This window comes from Ictidomys tridecemlineatus, chromosome 15 (assembly GCF_052094955.1).
Source record: "Ictidomys tridecemlineatus isolate mIctTri1 chromosome 15, mIctTri1.hap1, whole genome shotgun sequence".
Taxonomy (NCBI): Eukaryota; Metazoa; Chordata; class Mammalia; order Rodentia; family Sciuridae; genus Ictidomys; species Ictidomys tridecemlineatus.
Genome location: NC_135491.1, coordinates 58,211,944 through 58,218,188, shown reverse-complemented (window position 1 = coordinate 58,218,188; position 6,245 = coordinate 58,211,944).

The following is a 6,245-nucleotide window of genomic DNA, read 5'->3' as shown; positions in this document are numbered from 1 at the left end:
CCCAGCCTTGGCCAGTGGTTCTTAGGCAGCTCCTCGCACTGGCAGGACCTGCTGTCATGGGATGCCCTCTTGGGCTGCAGTGGCCGCTGGCACACCCGCATGGTAGACTGGATAACTGTGGTCAGCTGGGAGCGCAGGCGGAGTGTTCCCAGCGGCTGAGGCACCCCTCAGCATGGCAGCTGGGTCCCGAGAAGGAGCCTCTTCTCTCACTCTGTTTGGGCTGCGGTAACAAAATAATTACACTGGGTACTTTATAAACAACAAAAACACCGGAGTCCCAGATCCAGGGACCAGCAGATTCAGAGTCTCATGAGGGTTTGCTCTCCTTCCAAGATGGCACCTTCCCTGGGTCTTCCCACAGCAGGAGGAGGAAGGAGCTCCCTCAAGCCTCTTTCACTAACTGCGCAAAGGCAGGGCTCCTCACTGAAGCCCCCCTGGTCACACACTGCACGGGGGGATGGGCTGTCAACATGAACTTGGGGCACACAAGAGCAAGCCTTCAAGGACAGGATGCAGAAGCCCCCAGGATCCCGAAGGCTCAGTTCTGGAACTACAAAGTGCCATTTCTGTGCCATTCCATTGCTACTCATCCTGCGGCCCGCCCACATTCCGCAGCAGGGAATCAGCCTGGCCGCTGGATGGGGAGAGGAATGGAGGACGGTCAGCCCTCTTTAACCTGCCACCACACTCAGGGGACATGCCGTGGAAACTACTGGGGCTGTGAATGGACAGATGGTCTCCCCCAGCTCCATCCTCTGTGACCCCTCCCAGAAATGATGGGGACTCTGGGTGTGAGTCGCTGGCACTCCTGGACATGGGAGGTTGAACCAGGGTGGGTGGCCCAGGAGGACCAGAGCTTCTCACTCTCACTGGGGCCCCTGCTCTTCACGCATTGCTGACACTGGAGACAGAGGCTGTTCTGAGCTAGGATAGGCTGGTCCAGGGCCTGTCCTGAAGTGTCCATGACCTGCACATCTGTCCCTCCTCTTCCCTCAGCATGGTCCCTCTTCTGTGCCATCCCCCTCCCCCCATGGGAAGCCCCCGCTTCAGCATCCACCCTGCTGCTTTATGGCACTGGAAACTGTGGAGGCACAGAGTGGGGCCACACAGATGGGACCAGCCTCCCCTTCCTGGGCACAAAGGCCACACAGAGCCGCTTCCTGCGGCTTCCCAGGCAGCCGCTGCTTGGCACTTGGCAGATGGTCTCCTCTGGGAACGGGCCCTGGCATCTGCTTCTCTACTTGGGCTGCATCTGCTTTCCTGGCCCCCGGGGACCCAAGGACTTGCGGTCCTGCTTTCTCTCACGCACACCTCCGTGCGTCTGTGACATCTGTGGATGCACACCTGGTGCCGGCTCCGACCCAGATGCTAAGTGCCCAACGGTGGCCGAGCACAAGGACTTGAGGGTTGCCTGCTCTCAGGAGACAGGGCCCCTGGCCCGAGGGACTGGCTACCCACAGGATGTGGCTCCAAACTGGCAGAGGACACTTGCTCGTAGCTACAAAGGTGACAGGGACCACCTGGGTGGAGGGAAGCAGCAGGAAGGTCATTTCAGGGAGTGGGAGGGTTCCTTTCTGCCCCTGCGCTGTGCCCTGACCTAGGACTCCAGTCCTTTCCTGGACTGCCCTCTCTAATGTCTCAGACTCTTTTGTTCTGTCTCTGATGTCCTCGAGGGCAGCGTCTGCCTGGTTCAGGGTCCCTGCTCAGTGAGTTTGGAACTTGAGGGGTCACCATAGGAGGTCACTGCCTGAGCCCCTAGTCCCCGAGGGGAGGGCAGCTGTTGCCCACTGGTCCTCTTCTGCTTCCTCTGTAGCCCCGCGCTGGTTGGGGGGGAGCTTCAGGGCTGAGGACAGAGGGCGTGCTCAGAGGCCCAGCACAGGGCTGTGCTTGAGGAACCCCTGGCCCTAGACTCCAGGGGCTCTGGTCTAGTGCAGGGCAGCACTGGCCTGGGCTCCAGGGCCGTGGCTTGCAGGCTTCCCCTCTGGCTGCTCTCAGCCTCCCTGTGGCTGTTCCAAGGGTGGGCAGGTGAGGCCACCCTCCTCCCAGAGCTCATGGGCCCTACAAGCAGCAGCACCACCACCTCACCTCAAGAGCAGGCCATGTTCCCCAGGGTGGGCGCTCCTGTGGCCCTCCCGATGGACGGCTGCACACACACCCCCACACTTACTCCACCATGATTCCCAGCCGCAGCCGCAGGGAGCTGCCGGGAGCGAAGCCCAGGTAGGCTCCTGAGGCTGGACCCTCTGATCTCGGGCACAGCAGACGGTCAGCGTCAGCTGGGATTTTATTTTTGTCTTTCGAGGTGCTGGGGAAGGAACCCAGAGCTGGGCCCACGCAAGGCTAGTGGCACCCCCAGCAGCACCCCAGCGCTTTCTCTTTCATTTTCATTTTCTAAGTTGCCCAGGCCGGCCTGGAACTTGTGACCCTCCTGCCTCGGGCTTCTGAGGGCTGAGATGACAGGTGTGTACTACCACACCTGGCTCACCTGGAAGGTTTTGCAGACCTGGGCCTGGGACCTGCCTGGAACAATTAAGTCCACCCCTGGAGCAAGACCAGGACCTGAGCGATCTGATTCACTTTCACTTACTGGTTTTAAGCTCCCCAGGGGATTCTGGTATCCAGCCAGGACTGGGAACCCCTGAAAAATACTGGGGGGTTCTTAGCCAAAGGACCCTGGCAATGCCTGGAGATGTTCTTGATAGTTTCAGCTTTGGGGGATGGAGCTACCAGAACCTGGCGGGTAGGGGCCAGAGAAGCTCAGTGTCCCTCAGTGCTCAGGTGAGGATGAGACCCAAAGTGGTAGGGCCCACCTGGAGCCCTGTGCCGTGGCACAAACCCTAAGCCTCCAGAAGCAGAGGGGGCAGATGAGTCTCCATCTTTCCCTTCCTGGCTCAACACCATGCAGGTGATAAAACACACTCCTGCTCCTCTGAAGTGCACCCCCTTCTCCAGCAGGACTGGGGGCTCTTAGGAGAGCCCAGGAGTAGAGCCAGGCAGAGCCAGACAGGCCGCACGCCACCTGGGAAACCAGTATGCCCTCGGGGCCCTCACAGACCTGGTGCTCAGTCCTTACTGATGGGAATGAATGAACGCCTTCTCTCCTTTGAGGAGCTGGACACCCTCCCCCGAGGGCAAAGCTCTGCGCTCTGAGCATTCAGCCTGCTCAGGGCTTTCCTGCTGCAGAAATGTCCTCCTCATCCTTTCCTGCCCTTCTGGAACAAGAACAGGGACTGTGCCTGGTCCCCAGGGGCTTCCTCATATCTCCCTTGCCACCACCAGAGGACACAGTTCAGAGCAACCCTGCCCATAGCTCTTCTGAAGAAGAACTGGGTACAGGACCTGGGCCACCCAGGACCTGTGAGCGGTGGTGCACTTCCAGGGGCCCAGGAACTCTTGGGGACTCTGGCACCAGGAGCCCCCAGGAGAAAGTCAAGAAGCAGCAGTGCAGGGGGAGACAAATAGGAATCCTATGCAGGGCACCTGCCCCGGGGAGAGCAGGGCTGGGAGGCTACAGAGGACAGCTCGAGAAGCTATGCTTCCAGGCCTCAGCCCAAGCAGCCCATGCCCAGTGAAGCCCTTAGCACACAGCAGGGGCATAATGCTTGCCCTGAAATGCCCACATTCAGCTCATCAGGACCCCCCCACCCCCAGGTCTCTGAGCTCCTCTGCACAGAAAACCCCTGGGGACACATGAGGGCCAATGGCACAGGCCAACTGCAGACCCCATCCCCTCCTTTATTTATTTATTTATTTATTTTGGTGCTGGGTTGCCAGGGCCACCTCACCACTGAGCCACATCTGTAGCCCTTCTTATTATTTATTTTGGGATGGGGTCTTGCTAAATTGCTTAGGGCCTCAGTAAATTGCTGAGGGGGGCTTTGAACTCACAATCCTCCTGCCTCAGCCTCCCAAGTCGAGGGATTACAGGCCTGCACCAGCAGTTCCCATCCCTTCCGGGAGGGTGGGGACAGTGGGGAAGGAGCATTCTGTCTAACCCTGTCCCCTTCTATTTGTTGGAGTGACTTAAAGCCAGAACACAGGGCTAGGAAATGCTGACTCCACTTCCTGCAATCCTTCCCCACATTCTCCAAAGGAATGTCGTTTTCCTGCTCTAGGACTCTGTTTCCCCTTCTAAGTTCCATATGCACACAGAGCACGGGATGTGGAGAGCTTAGGTGGGGATGGCACAACAGGCTGGGACAGTGACATGAGAAACATGTTAGGGGTCCTTCTTCTCCCTCTTTTTGAGCTAGGCAGTGTCTACAGAGGCCTCCAGGGAAGGGGTGCCTCCTGAGAAACCCTCGGATGAAGGGCCTCTGCACACACTGGGGGGACCTGGGCAGCTAGTGCCAGTGGGTCATCACCGAAAGCCTGGAGGCCTGGGGGGCCGCAGACAACCCGACCCTCGTCTGCAGCCACTCTCCCAGGTTCACTCCCAGAGGCGGGTGAAGAGGCCTGTGTGGAGAGCAGAGTGTGGGCCCCAAACTGGGATGATCACAAGGGTCATGAGCCACAGATGGTCCTCAGGGGCTGGGGGATGATGGACGGTAGTGTCCCCTCTGCATCCCTCCCCTTTCCGCAGTCCAGGCGAAGGCGTGGGCGAGGAACCCTGGCAGGCGCCCCTTCTTACCACCCAGGCTGCGGAGCTGCGCGGCAGGGAGCTCGCGCGAGTCGGGAAGGGCGCACGGTGGGGAGCCGCCAGGCTGCGGCCCAAACTTTCCCCGGGGAGAAGCGGGCAGGGGAGCGGGCCGCCGGGCAGGCGGGTCCTGGCGGCTCCCCAGGGAGGCGGTGGCGGCCGCTCCGCCCCACGGGCCGCTGCAATCACGGCGCCCAGGGCTGCGGCGGGCCGGGGCGGGGCGGGGCGGGCCGCAGTCAGCGCCGCCCTCCAGGTGCCGCGGGGCGGGGAGGCGTGCGCACCGAGGCGGCGGCCGGGGAGCGCGGGCCGGGCCATGACCCCCCGCCGCTGTCTCTTGCAGGCTTGTTGCCGCCGCCCCCCGAACCTGGCCGCCACCAGCGTGCCGGGCCCCGCGCGGCTCGGCCGTGAGCCCTCCAGGAAGCGGTGAGTGCTCCGCGCCCGCGCCACGCTGCCCCGCGCACCCCATCCCTTCGCTGGGACCCGGGTCCGCGCCCCGCAAGAGCGCGCGGTGGGAGGGGCGCGGCCCGGGCAGGGTGGGGACGCCCCCTACTTCCCGCAGACTTTGCTGCGGAGACCTGGGCTTCGGGAAAGTTGGGCCCCCTCTGGCCGCGCTGCCACTTACACCAGCGGCGGGGGTGTGTCCCTGCGCGTGGCTGCCTCTGGCCCCTCTCTCCACCTGACAGCCCGCGCTGTCACGAGTTCCTTGGGAAAGGACCAGACCGCCTTTCCTGAAAGATGGCAAAGAGCCGGCGGCCTCGGGAGGAACCATTTCCCCTCTATCGAGTATTTCAAAATGTATTATTTATGAACCGCCTCACTTAGGGGCCCCCTGCGCTCCCAGGGCATCAAAGCAGGTTTGCAACCGCAAAGGGCGACCAGTGTGAACGCAGGCGCACCTCTCCTGGCTGGCTGAGCTCTGGCCGAACTGGGGGGAGGCGCTCATTAAAAGGGTACCCGCAGCTCCCCAGGGACTGTGGTGGGCGGGGTCTAAAGGCCGGTGGGAACTCTGGCTGTCAGACAGTGATGGAAATCAAGGCAGCAGTGCGTGCAGGCTGAGCAGCCGGGAGGCACCGCCAAGAGGGCTGGAAAGGCAGCCCTGCCCAGGCACTTCTGAGATTGTGCAGGCTTGGTGGAAGGACAGCCATTTGATGGATGAGGAAACTGAGGTTCAGAGTAGCAGGCTCTGGTGTCTCCAATACCCGTCCCCCCACTTCCAGGAGGCCCTGTCCCGGGCTATACTAACCACAGAAAGCAACCCCTTACCTGTCCAGGCCCCGCCCACCTCATGTGGTGCGTCCCCACCCCTGGGCACTGGTCCTCTGCTTGGGAGGGAGGCTGAGTATTTATGGAAAGACCTAATCCCTCCACCAGCCCAAGGAGGCCAGAGCTCCCGCCTAATCTCTGCCTGGAAGCCCTTGGTGCTGGAGGGCCAGTGGGGGGCTCAGGCAGGAGGAGGGTTCCCCCAGCAGAGGTCAGGTCCCTCCTCCGTGTGAAAGGGAGCTTCCGGCTGACGGCTGGATCAGGGCTGTTTGGTGCTTACCTGGCACTTTCCTGTGCCACCCTGTTTTCTGCTCTCACCCTCACACCAGACCCCTGACCAAATGCTGTT